General features: G+C 42.1%; 1 protein-coding gene across 10 annotated transcripts in view; it reads left to right on the top strand.

Moving 5' to 3' along the window:
* Positions 1 to 16,682, top strand: part of LOC107217230 (E3 ubiquitin-protein ligase Rnf220) — an 83,042-nt gene that overhangs the window by 24,546 nt on the left and 41,814 nt on the right. The gene's annotated exons all lie outside the window — the stretch shown is intronic.

Below are 16,682 nucleotides of genomic sequence, written 5' to 3'. Positions count from 1 at the left end.
TCAGGAGGTGGAGGGGAAAGGCGGGAGCGAAATCGTTGAAACGCTCGCAGCAAAGGATTCTACGGCGATGTCTCGTATACGCCACGACTTAACGTCATCGCCTTATAAGAGGCGAAGGGGGAACGAAATCGTAGGGTTGTAAGTTGTAACGCGCCGCGTGGAAACTTTTTAACGGTTAAATTAGCGTTTTAGGTTCCAATAAAAATCAGTCTCTCTCTGCCGTTACCTCGAAACCTCGAAGCCCTGAAACCGCGGTATGGCTCAATTTAACGAGGATTTTATCACTCGTCCATAAATATATTTTCACAACGCTGCAGGACTGCACTGCACTGCACTGCACTGCACTGCAGTTACTACTCTATTCCCCCATTTGTTGTCTCTTTGCGTTGTATATACCGCGTCCACACCACGAGTCCCGATGCGTGCCTCTTTCCGCCCCGACTACGTGCAGCTTATTATTGTTGCCGCTCTACCTTTTTCAGCTGCAAATTATCTGAACATTAATACGCCGGCAATAAGCCACCTTGAGTGCTTCTCATCATTTCAATATAACTCGATCTTTTCAACTATACTACGCTGCTGTAAATCCTCTACTCGGGGCTTGTTTTACTTTCTTATTTATGCTCGAGAGGAATCTTCGGCTAACAATAAGCTTGGGGATTTTTATTCGTGCCGTTTAACCACGGGACGGGTTCATAATTTACTATCTTAGAGTGCCGGGTGCAGGTTATAAGGCACACGTGAATTCGTCTCTCAAATTTTCAAACTAATCGCCGCGGAGATAACACTTGTTGTGATCAGCGTTACCAACCATTCAAAAACTTTTCCCCCAAAGCTATTTGAAAACCTCTTAAATTTCTACTAAAATCCTCTAACATGGAATGTAATAACATTTTCAATCAATTAACACAGTTGAATTTTTGCTTATTCGATGCACAGTATAATTAATGGTGATAAGCAATGTAAGCGAATAACTTCAATTATTTTCTACAATTTATTAAATTAACTTACCTGGATAAGTTGTTACTGTTTTTACGAATATAAAAGTTCTATTAACAAAATGTTTTAAAAAATAGACTGATTTGTTCTTATTTATTGAAATAAATAGACTCGTATAGGTAAAATTAAAAAAAAAAAAAAATACTGAAAAGAAAAATTTTAATCATCTCCCTAAGAATTATCCTAGAAAAAAGTTTTTTCGCCTAAGTTTGGGAGAAAAACCACCAAGTTGACGACATTGCTTGTGACTGTTGTTTTGAAACCGGTCGTTGCAGTCTTTGATTCGTATTACGTAACCTCCGATTGATTGGTTTTTCTTTAACATTTCACTGGATTAATCGGACTTTAATAATATTTCAATGATATAGACGGGTGGGTAAGGCTGGAAGCTTGGGGGAAAAACGGAAGAGAAAAAAAGACGAGCTCTCCGATATTTTAATAAAGAATATTGTTAAGCTGTGCTCACTTACTTAGCCACACTCAATGATCACGATAAATTTTATTAGCAGTTCACCAAAGGAGAATCCCTTCTACTTGTCCTTTTTCTTCTTCTTCTTCTTCTTCTTCTTCTTCTTCTTCATTCCAAACTCCGTATGTCCCGTCGCCGTCTTCGCCTCAGTTGCCTGATCTGAGAATTGCTTAGCTGTTAAATATCAAGGAAATCCGCCACTCTCATCCCCTGATCTCCGTATTTTTAATTACTATTTTAATTAGCCAAGCGGCGCACTCACAAGCAGTAATATTGTTCCCTCGTTCCCGGTTAACGAAGATGCACCCAAGTAGTATTCGTTCGGAATCAAAGATGAAGAAAATTATTTGAAACACGATTCATGCGCAGCAGAGAGACTTGTATCAATGAAACTATTATAACCAGCGTTGCTCCTCCGTCGTTTGATAGACACACAACGTTCACCTCAAAGGAATCTTACATTCATAATCCGTTTAAACTCGTAATCAGAAGCATAATCACCAGTGGCAATTTAGGATGATAAAAACCGGGCGCTTCGACCCTCGGATATTTCAGGAGAGAATTGCGATGCCTTGGGAATCGCTAAGGTTTCCTTACCTAGGGGCGGGAGGGAGGGAGGGATGCTCGGGTGGTCGCCTCTGGCTTTCTCTTATTACCACTTCATTTACAATTAACATTTATAGCTCGGCAGAGCACCTTGGAAAAACTAATTAAATATTCGCCCCATCCCCCGTATATAAGACGGAGGATCGTTCCTCCATCTGTTAAATGATTTTCAATTAATTTTGTCATATCTTCACGCAAGGAGCACGATATACGCTGGATTATTGGATGAAATCGCGGTACCTGAAACTATTTTTCCTGTCATTTTATTTGGCGTGAAATAACGCCTCGTGTGTCATTCGCTCTTGAGTGTAAAATGAAATTTTACTGTACCGGTTTCTCCACAGTGCAGGTGACCGTTAGGCTGTTAGTCAGCGGTTTTCTCCGTAGCCATTATCGAGCATTCCAGGTGCAAATCACCGCGGTTTTTAGGACTTGGATTTTACTCACCAGTCAATAAAACTGACGCTGATTCGAACCTAAAATTGTGCTATAAAATAACGTGGCTGAGGTTATCACCGTTTCTTAAGAAAGAAAAAAAGAAAATAGATAGTCGCGGGAGGGGAAGGTGTGAGGGGGAGGGGGGAGACATTAGGCACACCGATTATGCTATAAAAATGACATCGCGTTACTATGGCGGTTAATTTTTATTTCGTCATTTCTCCTCTCCGGTGGTAATTACGACTAGTTACTCTCTTTTCATTTTCCAAAAATATTTTCCTTGCTTCTGCTCTTCTCCTTGTCTTCTCCGGAGGGGGGTAAAAAAGTTGTTTGATGCTTGAAGTGCATTACACTTGGATGATCGTCGTAAACGCGGCGGATAAAAATCAGGAAAGTTCCCGGCTGTTTTCCGCGAGAACCAGCAGCAAGAGGCACTTGGCCCCGGTGGTGCAACGGGGGCGAGATTCAGAGGCAGAAAGAACGGAATTTAATTAAGTAAAATTACTGTCAAGCGACGGGAAAGAACTGGCTGCCGGTGGCCGGGGCATGCGACACTGTCTCTTTTCGTGGTGGGAGTCGTATCTCTCTCGCCCCCTCGGGATGCAGGCGCCGATGAAAATCGAGAAGGGATGAACGCGAGGAGAAGAGCAAGAGTAAGAAGAAGTAAGAAGCCGGTATAACAACGCGAATTCCGCACGGCGTTGCAGCGAAAAAGTCGGCGATACCGTTTACCATGTAACGCCGTCTAACCTCGCCGGCCTTAATGATCTTGGCTCCCTGATAACGCTAAGTAATAGAACCTAAGCGGATCCGCGACTTACCCTCGCGACGACGTTTGTTTTTCATTCTTCTTTTAATTCTTTCAATCTATTCATTTACTCCACTGATCTCCGTACCAACTGGATGGTTGACTTCCATGCTTCCGGCACACGACGGATCGGCGTTGCAAACCTATCGGACGAATGTTTGTTTAAACGGCGGTGCCAAAACGATTCTTTAGATTTCTTATTTAGATGGCACCACGATAATTCTTCAGATGTCTTAATGGTGCACCAGTGTACACATCCATTTAGTACAGAGATGTAGAGATCCGTGACTTACTTTCTCTACTCGAAGATGACGAGAAAGTGTTTTTATAACACGTGTATGAGAATTGGGGCTTTGCGTATCAGTTTAGCGGGACGAAAGTAGCCAATTTCATCTCAGTATTGCAAAGATATATTCGCGCGTGCGCAGTCCGCAGTTGCCTCACTTTCATCCCTAGGGAGAAGAAAATGACCACTCGCGTCCCCAAAAACTGCCTCGCAAAGCCCCGCCACTTTTCATTCGCTTGTTATAAAAACTATCGCGTGTGTGACTCGGGCCAAAAGTTGGCGATTGCGACGAGTGTGAAGTTTGCTTCGCTTCGCTCAGGCGCAAACTTCACACTCGTCGAAATCACCAACCTTCGTCTCTTGTCACACGAAATATTGTTACAGAGGGTGAAATCACAATTTTTGTCCGTGTTTTCAGAAAATACAACGAACTAGGCGTTACGGAATAAGTAGAACAGGTTCGTAAGCTTATATTAAGTGAACAAACAGGCAACAAAATTAAAAGATGAGGAAAAATGTTTTGATGGCAACGCGTGTTTACAGTATAAAGTCTGCAACAGGACTGTTTTTACAAGAATGTTGGTTGAAGCAGTAACCTTATTCATTTTATGACATGTGAAAACTGTTATACGTATTTTATCTATCACGACTACTAGATCAAAAAAGCAGACATAACGGGTGATTTCATCCTTTGTAACAGTATTGTAAGTATATTGTATTCCTACGTTTTTCATTTTTCCCGTCGATTATTGAGATTATGCAGGTATTTGAACCCTGCTCAGACCCCTGGTGTCGAAGACGAGATCCGTGCAATCGTGTGAAACCGTCGTTTCAGTAACACCTGCGCGACATGACCGCGGATAAACGATGCGTTCAGATCAGAAACATGGCCTTTGACAAAACTCACGCTCGAGAAACTTGCAGAATGATGCTGACTTTGTTTTTCACACACGCAAAGAAAAAAAAAAAAAAATGAAACGTCAAGTAGTTGCAACGTATCGCGGTCGTTGGGTTCGTAAATTTAGCTTTGATTCGCTGTGACCAATATCGAGTTTGGCTACGGACGCATCGGTAATTCGTATTGGAACAATAATAACCGGGCGGTTTATTCGTTATATATATATTGCCTAAAATTGGAGAACAAAGACACGTGGTCGATTGTTAAAAAGCAAAAATTAAAAAAAAAAAAAAAACACAATACCGAAACAACGCAGTTATTGCTATTTTCGTTGATGCGGTGACGAGATGATGAATATTTTGGCTATCTCGCTGTCGCTACTTTCAACCATGCACTCGCGGGGAGCAAAAAAAATTAGACACAGAGAGCGAAAAGGGATAGGCGGGCGGCTGAAAAGGTGGTTAGGCACGGTGCAAAAGTGTCATCGTGTTAAAGCGGCGTGTTTCGAAGTTTGCGTGAGCCGTTCGCCCGCCACAATCCACATAAGCCCCACGCCACGTACGATAAGCATACCGATAACAAGCTTTTCCCTCCCGTTTCGCGACTCTGCTCGCCATGCAGCCCGTTTCGCTCTCTGCACCCCTTCCCTCCCTCACTCCCTCCCCCCTCCTGCAGTATAGCCGGTTTAAATTTTCACTGATTTTCTTTAAAATCCCACCGCAATATAACACGAAAGATACAGATAACGTTGACAGATCGGCCCGAAGGGAAACACGCCTCTGTTTCGGAGATTTTTCGAATTGATAAGGTCTGCCTTTTAACACACGGGCAAACGCCATGACGCCTTTATGGGGATTCCCCAGTGATTTAGTTTTCTAAATCCGGCATGCTTCGTCCTATTAAGTGCTAGATCTTTTTATTTGCTTACATTATCCTCCTGCATGCTCATCTCGCTCTTCGCAGCTCGTGCAGCTTACGTGTGAACGATGCGCGGTAGAATCTCGATTATCGGGATTAATTGGGACTGAGCCTAGTTTGGATAGTCAAAAATACGGAAAACCGAAGAGCCATTTTTATCGTAAGGTATAATAATGTGTACAAGACAAATTTAAATTGACAAACGGTCCGTGTTAAACATCTAAATACATACAATTGAACTTCTTTCAAACACCGCACGATTATTTCATTACTCTGGTTTTGTATGGTCGTCTATTGTCAATTAACGAACGGTTGATCCAAATTTTTTAGCGAATAACAACGTATGTTTCGTACCAAAAATGTATTTTTGAGCCGACATTGGGATAAATCAAGTCATGCTTCGGATAACCGAGAGTTCGGATAATCGAGGTTTACTCATCGATATGAAGTTTCCTTCACCGTCAAATATCACTTGGTTTTAACACGCGTGATAACCAAAATTACGGCGTAACTCGGAATTTCTCGCTTCTCCACATGAATCCTTAGTCGTTGGTTTGCTTGTTGTTTTCTTTCTGTTTAAGCTCGTAAATAGGTTTCGTTCATAGTTGCGAACCGGAGAGTGGTGGAGGCCTAGCGTATAGGTAGTCGAATAAAGGGGGTCAATATATCTTGGTGAATTTTTTTTATTAAACGAACATTGTCGTCGTAAGGTAACGTTTCAGTTATTTGTTGGCTGCGCGTGGTAAACCCTGAGATATTATGTAGTTATATAAATGTAGTGACAAAGGTACGGCCGCGGTGGCGGAGTTGTGTGCCTTTTTCCGCTTGTGGCTCTAGCGTGCAGGCAATATAAGAGATCATATGTCATGCAAGGGCGTCGCCCGGCCAAACCGCCGAACGTTTACGCACACGAGGAAAGACACGTTCTCCTGCCCTGCACCCACTGCCTGCGGGAGCCTCCCGCCAACTTTTTCGTCCACATTGAATCCCTCCCCCGCCCCCCCCCCCTTCCTACCTCGCGATATATATGACACGCGAAACAAATATACGCGCGAAATAAAATAAATACCTTATACTCTGCTGGCTTCCCACCCGGCTAAGTGTCTAAACCTCTATTAATCACGTGAGAAAACAATGGAATTGCGCCCCCCCCCCCCCCCCCCCCCCTCGGCCTCATTCACCAGCCATTATTTTCTCCTCAATCGTAAGATCGATACTTTTACACCCTTTCGCGTTTTTGAGATGATCGCAATCGAAAACTATGAATGATATTGGAACGATAAACTGTAGTAAATGAGACACGGGTGAAAAAAATAATTATTTTTTAGTTACTTATAAAGTTGGTTTTTGTCTTTTTTACCTTGGTAAAACAGTCTTGAAGTTTTCGGTCGATAGCTAATATGGATGCCTATTCGGTAGAAAAATGAAAACCATTTTACCAAGATGTAAGTAATAGACGAAAGATAAGTAATTTTTCCTCAAATCCGAAATATCGTTCTGGTTTCTACAAAAACAAACTTTATCTGGTAAAAATATTTTTTCATCTATCAGTTGCGTAGAAGCAATCAAAATTCGTGTTGACCGGTGTAACGGGAATATCGTTTAATTTTTATTTTTCCAAAAACATTTTTTTCGCAAAACAAACAAGCGCGTAGCGAATAGTGAATTGATCTTGCTGCGAGTAATGTGGGGAGGGAGATGTTGCGCTGGATTATAACAAAACGCATGGTCAGAGTTAGCGGTTGTAGGATCTTTTGTCCGTGTGCACAATAAGCCGGGAATTGGTGGGCAAGGGATGAGGTTGATACAGGGATTTATCACGGGCGCATTCCAACCTGATAATTCTCTGAACAAACCTCGTAACAGCGTTGATTGTTGTTCCCCGTCGTCGTTTTACCGAGTACTTCAGTTTTAGTCGGTGCCGCTTTCGGCTGTAGCGTCGTGGTATAACCGTACCTACGGTGGTCTTGATGTGCGTTCAACATCGTCGCCTCGACTCGCCCTTTTACCTTTTCAGCTTCCGTCTCTTATTACAGACGCCATGAGACAGAAGTTACATGTTAATTGCCACCTCGCCGTTGCGCGTATGAAGAATTACACTAAACTAAACTCCAAAGCCGGAAGAGATGAGTATCGAGAGTTTTTTCTTTCTTTCTTTCCGTCTCTCACTCTCTCTCTCTCTCTCTCTCTCTCTGTCCCTCTCTCTTTCTTTGTTAAACTTTTGAGTAAAATCGTGATCATCTCTTTTCCTGCAGTATACGCGGGAGATAAATGAAAGAAGTTACAAAGAGTCGTCGTAATGGGAACAAGGAGGAAAGCATTCGCAAAGGTTTGCTAATCGGATAAAGGCGAAGGAACGACCTGCCATGAAAATTGGCGGGAGGGGCACCGTTAGGTAAACAGTCGGAGAATCCTTTGCCGGGGTGAGACAAGTTCGTTGGGTGTATCTGATATTAACACCGAGGGTTAAAGATTGGATGTATGAAAATCTCTATATTCCGACTAGATGCCGCGGAAATTCCGAGTCCGAAACTGAATGCTGCACGTCGGACTCGCGACCGGTTCATCGCATGACAGCCATGTTTACCTCGTGTTTTGTAATCCCTGCATCCTGCATTTTACGAACACCCCTTCGGGCCCGAATATTGGCCACGTGAAACCGATATGAATCCTTTCACCGACGCTGTTTACTTGAACGACATCTCGTCTAGCAATTAATCGCAAATTGACATGCCAACACGGAATTGATTTTAATCCCGGATATGTGTAGCATCGTGGCTGTACTACACCTACGATATAGAACCTGCAGGCACTTAAAAGTGACAGGTGCGTAAATACTTCTATTCCTTCCTTGCTACCGCGTCGGCGGAAAATTTTGCGGACATTAATACAGTTGTCAGAGTTTCTGACATCGGCCTAAGGGTGGAAAAATGAAAAATTCTGAAACGTGTAAGTGAGATTTTTTTTTAAATCTAATTTTGTAGAAATGGTGAACTGATGAAAGAATGAACTCGATTTATATATTTATATATAATAAGCAGTAAATTGTTTATTAAAAAAGAAGTTTACATTAAATAGCAAAAACGGCTACGAACTTCCGTAGAGAACGTAACTGTGAGGCTATTGTCAAAATTTCAAACAGGTTCATGCAACGGTGTTCAAGTAATCTGTCCTCCCAGTTTGAAAAAAGTGGTTTCGGGAAAAATGCGTTTAAAGTTTTACGAGCACGCGGCGCGGGCTCCGAGGCGTTAAGGAAAAATCGAAAATTGCACCTTTTAAGAAAATATTTTCTCCACAGGACCAACCGCATGTTGTTTTTATAGCCGTAAAATATTGTTCAAGCCAAACACCGAAAAAAAAAAATCGAATTTTCCAAAATCCTAGAGCGATGTTATCCCTCAAACCAACACGTCTCACCGCTCCCTGTCACAGGGGAAGAAACGGAATTTCTATGTTGTCGAGAAATATCGAAGAATAGATCGATGATTTATTCGGATATAAATACAAATTGCAATAGCCCGACTCACCGGGAGGGGGGTCATTCTGCAAAGATGCAATATCGGCAGTGTTATGACAGCCGCGTATTTTAGTAAGGAGAGCCGCGTTCGTGTTCCGTTCGCTATCGTTATACGCGGAAATGTGTGCGTTCGGGTCTATGCAAGGTTATGATACAGGCGAGGAAACAGGGAATGTCCCCGCAACCACGACAACCACGACGGCCACACTGTTGCATGGAACTATCATCAATCATCAGCATTTTAATATCAGGCAGCTAACAATGCCACCAGCCAATTCCTCCCCCTGTGATGCTCCTCGCCTGTTTCATTTTTATGGCGAATTCTTCTAATTCATTCCATGTTCTTTCATTATATTCTCGATGTCACCGCCGTCCGCCTCGCCGAGGGGTGCTGCAAGGTTGAAATACTTCTCTCGCAGCCACGAAGCAGCCTTCTCGACAAAGTCGAGGGTGATATTCAAAATCTCTTAAAGTCTTTGGGAGCAATTTATGTTCGATTTTACAAATTGGTTTTTTTTCTCTACTCTGCGGAAATCATTTCCACCTTCTTTGCACATCGTCGTTTCGATCGTCTCGTGCATATACTAGGGTGGTTCTTAAAAAGATCATTTTTGAATTTCGACTGTCCGACCACCCAAATCGGCTGCAAATCATTCAAATATAATTCCCAGTTTTTGCAGATTTTTATCTCAACTCTAACCCCTCCCACCAACAGGGTGGATTTCCCCGTTTAAAACACACCTGTTTCGGACACATTCTCAGTATACATTTTATTGCAAGAGTTATAATGTTGCAAAAAATCTGTAAGTGGGAGATTTTAGCGAGCATTAGTGCTACTATCAGAGAAAAAATTCACATCATCATAGCGGCAATCGAGACGAATTGCACTTCCTCTAAATAGAAAAAAAAAGTCACATGCTGTAAATTTTTCCTCACATAGTAGCACTAATGCCCGCTAAAACTTCGCAGTTACAGATATTTTTGAACATCATCGCTCTTACAGTAAAATACGTACTGAGAATCTGTCCGAAACACGTATATTTTAAATGGGGAAATCTATCCTGTTGGTGGATGGGGTTAGAATTGAGGTAAATATCTGAAAAAATTAGGGAACTAGTTTTGAACTATTTGGCACTGATTTGGGGGGTAGTAAAGTCGAAATTAAAAAATAACCTTTTTAAGGGACACCCTGGCGTATACGTTTGTTATTCGAGAGCCTTTCGACCGTTGCGCAACAGTCGTTGAATCGAATACCTACTAGAGGATTATATCTCGTTGAAAAATTTATACCTAGTGGTCTGTACCGCATAAATTCGAGTAGGACGCAAAGCTATCGTGTTCATAATTAGTGCGTGAGTGTGCCAAAATGTACGAATATTACCTACCAGTGAACACTGGTCATAGATTATACATGTTACACTCTCTGTTTGTTATGATCCTTTGTCGCGTGAATAGAGGCAATGCAATTTTCGGAAATTGCAACTAAACACCTACAGATCTCGATGGCAATCGCGTGAAACCATCCAGGGGCTTGTTTTGACACCGTGATACGAGGGGTTTTAGAATCGGAGAGATGGATTCAAGGGGTGAATGAAGAGACAAACAAATGGGGTGGCCGCGTGTTTCCATCCCTTGGCGAATTTAAATTTACGCGTCCTTTTTCCGGGGGATAGTTGCTCGTGTCTTTGGCGCGTTACGAACGAATCCGCAAATCGTGGAGCCCCACCCCTCCCGCCTTCTCGTTCTCCTTCAACCTCCTTAGACATTTTTGATTTTCCTTCGGTTAAATGCCCGCATCCCGTCTGGCAATGGGATCGAAACATACAACGTCTCCCGCAGTGCAGGCTGGATTCGAGTCACGGTTATATTTTTTCTAAATTGTAGTATAGTTGGATTGTTGCCCGTGGAGATCGGCGCCTTCCGAAAATAGAAAGAATGGGGTAAAGAGTGTGAACAACGAAGAAATAAAAATCCTCGGTTTATTGCAGGCTAGGCCCTGCGGCGAGGCGCCACACCGTGGTAGAGATCCATTAGTAACGAGTATATAGTCTCTCCATTCTACTGAGTGTCAAACGACCATCTCCCATACGCAACGAACGATCCAACTGGTACGGAAAACTCCTCGGTCTAGCCGAGCTGCAGGCCGGTGATTTACGCTTTGCGGTATACTTGGCGCCGTTGAACCGATCAACAAGCCTATTTTACTCGAGGCAATACCGAGACGAGATTCGTTTGTTTGACAACCTGTTGGGAGTATTTTAAGCAACTTGGTGGGTCCGATTCTATGCATCCTGATCATTGTTCGCACCGCGTCGTTCCGTCTGCTCCAGGTTCGTTGGACAGAGTCTTCGTCTAGCTGGAGGAGGACCACACATGCCTTCAACCCCGTCTCCGGCCTACGTCGTGTTCTAAAAGTAAAGTCAAATTAAGACGGTGAGCAAATGTGATGACAGTTGGCTCGCGATAGGTATGCTGCAGTGCTGCTTCTCCTGACTTTCGGAAACTTTTTATAACAGCTGAAACACTTCTTTATCATCCCCAGCCTGTCGATTTTTCATGGACGCGAATAATTTTTACAACTCTTCACGGAACAGCTCCGGTACTGTGACTGTGCAAGTCGGTACACGAGCTGGATGAAGTTAGTAACGTTACGAACGAAACATACTCATACATATTTTGAAAAGACAACTTTTTGAAGGTCATTCGGAAATTGTAGAATAATGACATTCTCCCCGTGACGTTTCGCTACGTTAACGTTAATAACTTCAGCCTCGTAAGTCAGTTGAATCATGTTCTCGGGGCCTAGAATCGTTGCATCTGTAACGAAAGCGTCATCCGATCGGGTCTTCTTCACTCGCCTTTCCCTGCGGAACGCAGAATCATGAAACTTTTTTACCGGTATATTTTTCGCAAGCTCTATACGGAAAAAAATATTGTAGATATTTTTATACCTCCTCTAGTGAATATATGGACAGCAATTTTTTGGAACTGAGGTATTATTGGACGGATATTCCCAACTAAAAGTGGGTCTTGGTAAGAATATTGACACACTTTGGGATGAGATAAAAATCTGAAAGAAATCAAGCATAACCAAGTTGATGAGATAATTTGTTTTGAATGATGATAATGCCAACAAGTGGTTATTAAATTATTTGGTGAAATTTTTTAATTTCGTTCAACATGAATTCATTGACTTTCTGAATAGCTATGAATTTTTTTGGAATTTTCAGTGACTTTGAATAATTCCGTTTTCCAAAATTTTCCAACGCTCTATTTATGAAACTATTCGTTCCATGCCTTCAAAACTTCCTCGGTGTAATGTTTAACTATTTACGAAAACTTATCCAAAAATTGAGGACTGTTGATCCATTTTAAAAAAATTTTAAAAGTTCTCGAAAATGGGTATTTCAAAATCGCCGATAATTCCAAAAAATTTCAGTCCAAGAGAAGTGCTGTACATATATTCACCACACAGATGTAAAATCTACATTAAATTTTTTTCCGTGTATATCGTAGCTAAATCAATACGTAGAGAGCATAAAGGATAAAATCGAGTTGCTTGATGCGGAAAATCGCACCGCCAAATATCATGTAATGTTACAGCGGAGAGTTGAACGATGAAAATAATATTTCAATTCACACCGGTGCTTCTGGTCTCTGCATTGTACTAACATTTGGTCAAGTACACAGTTTTGATACTCACTTCGGGCTGTTGCAGTTTTGATGTTTGTACGTAGGTACATGCAGGGATTAACCGACAGAGATTTCGTTTCATTCGACGTTAAATCAATTTCAAAAACATTTGTTATTAATTGTACTAGATACTCCGCACGTCGAATAGACGTACTCATCCAACGTACACAGATTTAATTTGATTTGTGCCTCGTTACCGAGCACATGCTTTTTGCGAAATAGTCGCATATCGACCAAATATATTATAATACGCTCGTCGATGTCGTCAAAAGAGAAAAAGAGAGAGAGAGAGAGAGAGAGCGAGAGGGGAGGGGGGGGGGGGGAGAAAACCGGAGTGGATAGCAATATTTGAATGAAATTTGAATAGTAACTGATACCGGAAACGTTGCACCTGCAAGAATGGGTTAATACGTATAAAGTGAGCTGTGAAATTCATTAGCCAACTTGTCAATGCTAATTGGGTTACCGATGCAAAGCTCAGACGAAGTCTTTCCACGGATGGTGAATTCTTTTTGTTAATCAACTAATAATATTCAGACATACCGCGCCGATGCTGCCGGAACCCAAGCTGAGGGGTGAAAAATATACACGGCTCGTATTACCATACGCAAACAGTTGGAGGAGCCGTCAGCAGCAGCAGCAGCGATGTTGGGGCATCTAGCGCGGTTGGCGTTAAGAAAAATGAATAAAATTATAAAAAGGAGGGAATTTTAAACGCGGGTGGGTGAGCAGCGGTGGGATTATATCGGAACTCCACTGTCAGTTTGTCGCTTGAAAGACGCGTATAAGGTATGCCTGACTTCGTCCCACGTCTCATCTCTCTTCCAGATGCACGAACAAATTCGTTGCTCCCCGATGATTCTGCATAATTCATATACACGTCGCACGCCGTATATCTACATGCTTTCGGACGAGTGAAACGTTCTCCTCTCAAATTATCGCACAACAAAAATACCAAAGAATATTCATAATCTGAAAACTGAGAATCTCTTGAGACGGCGTCGCTGATTCAACGGAGGCTTGCCATCCTTATCCTTGGGGGTGGTCTCGCATCTCAATGACTTTTTTTTATCATTTTTTTCTTTCCATTCATAGTAAAATTTATTTTATAATTTAAAATTTTGTACACCTAAAACAAGAAGTCATAAAGTAACGAGGAAAATATTTTTTTGTACGTTTCTGATGGTAAATCTCGCTGGTTTGGCTGCCTAAAGTTATCCCTATTGAAATCTGGCTGACACGATATCTCAACTTTTATGCATCTGAAAAAAAAAAAAAAAAAAGCAAAGAGATTATTGAAATGTGCACTTGTCGCTATCGCCTGAAGCACTATCAAACTTATTTATCAGTATCTAATCGATTGTTTCAAGAATTTAAGTTAAACAAACGAGGTCGAAAATTTCTAAAGTCTGTCGTTTCGTTTTTTTTTTTTTTTGTTACCGGACTTACATAGTTCTACTTGAGGCTATAGCGACAAGTGTACTTTTTGATAATCTGTGACGTTATTCATTCGCGTATGCGGGCTTCGTTCAAAGTCCCTTTCGCAAGAGGAAAAAAAAACCGTCAGCTACCGAGTCGTGAAATGTTCGCGAAGTGCAGAGTAGTGTTTTCCTGTTTGAGAAAAGGCAATCACTGCACCTGCTGATGTTCAACCATCAAAATTTATCCGTATGTCGACCAGTGCATGGATGGTTGGTCGGGTTGGCCGTTCATGGTTCGTTAGTTGTAATTGATCGAGAAACGAACGGCGTACGGTACGAGCTACCCTAAAAGGGTCGTTAAATCCATCCGTAGCAGTAAAAAGTTGATGACACATGTGACACATGTTGAAAATAACCATTTTTGTGGGCACAAAATGTACTTTTGATTATTCCGTTCCTTCGAGACACTAAAATTCATATATTGTTAAATCCCTTTTTTTTTTTTTGTACCACTTTACGATTGGTCTGCATTAATCAGGAACTTAAAAGGCAGACCGAGTATCAGGAGGAATTTTACAACTTGGTCGTGATCGAGTGAGCGACAGTCGTCGACGACTACGCTCGTGACGCAGGCATGGAGGGTTGTGAAACGGGGTGACCGATGCGGGGTATAAGTCAGAATGCGGACAGGCTGGTGGTTCAGGGTATGAGAAGTTTAAATGACGCGTCCGTATGGTGCCTATCCCCCGTTATTCGGCATACCTCCTCCTGCAATCATGCCGATACACCAACCGCTTGATTTCGTTGAATTCTTTCGCCGTTCCTGTGATTACAATAGTACAAAGAATAAACGCATAATTGCAATTAATCTTGGCAAGAAAGCGCGAGAATACGCCGGGAACATCCATATACTCATGATGTAGGGAAATAAGGTGTGTCAGAACTGAAGAACGATTTTCACTCGGTCTACGCATGTCCAAGATGACGTCACAGAAATCACGTGAATAGGTTACCTGAGGTTACACTTATTTACTTCCGTATATTCCGTTTGCCGAAAATGCCAGTTTGTGCGTTCAAAAGTTGGAAAAACCATAATGTAAACTCTAAACGACAAAATATCAAGCCTATTATGTGACATCACCTTGGATGTGTTTTCTGATTAGTTCAACTAAGGCGTATGCGCATTGTTTCACCTCATTTCCTTACATCATCCATGTACCAAACCTTGCGGAATTCCTGCCTGACTTACCGTGAAGGATTGAAGGGTTTGTCGAAGGTACGTTTAGTGCCGGACACGGTGGTGAGCCAAGGTTATAATCACGGGGCGGAAGGTTGTCGGTTTACCGACGCGTGGTCAATTATTTACGAAAACTATCCACCCTTGTACAGTTCGAACCTGGAAAAGAAAAATGAACCATTGCTGAAAGGGCTGAACCACAATTATTAGCACTGAAAGAAGCAAAGCCGATTCGATCCCGTGTAGAACATGGAATATTGGCATCAGATGTGCAAGCCATTGGAGTTATATTAATCCCAGTTATACCAATTATATCCGGTTAACTCGATGCCGTAAGGTTTGGCAATGGTACGGGGGAGTTTGAAAAGGGGCTCCCCTGGTTTAAGACCACCTTTCGAATTGCACGTGCTGTTACCAAAACTTTACCGACTAATTCCGCGAGGAGAGAGATTCCAACATTGGTATTATTTCGTTACCTGGAGATAAAGTTATCGGCTTTCCAGATTTTAAACGACATTCTTCCTCGAATAAATTCTTACTTATTGTACAGAGTAGATGGATAGTTGTCCGGATACAAGAAAGTTTGACGAGACGTGAGGAGAGAAAACAGGGTTGTGAGCAGAAAGACAAATGACAGCTTCTCCGTAGCAAATGTCCTGCCCATGGCGAAACGACGCCCGTCCGCGGGAAGTTGAACTTGTGTCGATTTGCCGCATCTGTGCGTTGACGAAGTTACTATGTTACGTCGCTACTTAAATCACTCCAGAACGTGCGGTCTGGGAGGGTTCCTAGTATCGCTGGGCTAGGTAGACAACCGCGTGACGCCCTTCAACCTACCTCGCAACTCTTTATTGAACCCAAAAAGTTGTCAGCTTACTCACGTCCGCGTCATCCTTTATTAAAATAGAGGAGGAAGTACTCCCGGAAATAATGCTAGTGGGTATAAGAGTAACAGTGTCACATATCATAACCATGAATTGCTCAGAGTTCACAATTTCATCCAGATAAAATGCAGCGCGCAATTTACATCGAGTATATGATAACGATCGATAATAATTTCGTCAAACCCTTACACACCATGAAGCTGCAGGTGTTCGTATATTAGGGTATATTAGGGTAGCCGCATGGTGTCCAGTGGTCCTGGAAGTCCGTGACATCCTGGAAAGGTTCTTGAATGTTGCTTGTTCTTAAAAAGTACAGTGTCCTTTGCCCTTTGCATTCGTGTATTTTTATTTGTCCTAAATGTTATTGAGTAACCTGGAAATGTCCTTCAATTTGTTACGTATTTTTTACTGGACACAATGGCAGGGTAAATAAATTCCATAACACATGACATTCCGATTACTACTGTGCGTGTACGTCTTATATTTAAACAAGCTTGCATTTTTGGGC

Source organism: Neodiprion lecontei, chromosome 5 (genome assembly GCF_021901455.1).
Source record: "Neodiprion lecontei isolate iyNeoLeco1 chromosome 5, iyNeoLeco1.1, whole genome shotgun sequence".
Lineage (NCBI taxonomy): Eukaryota > Metazoa > Arthropoda > Insecta > Hymenoptera > Diprionidae > Neodiprion > Neodiprion lecontei.
Note: the sequence above shows the minus strand (reverse complement) of the source record. Positions and strands in the feature narration are given on the sequence as shown.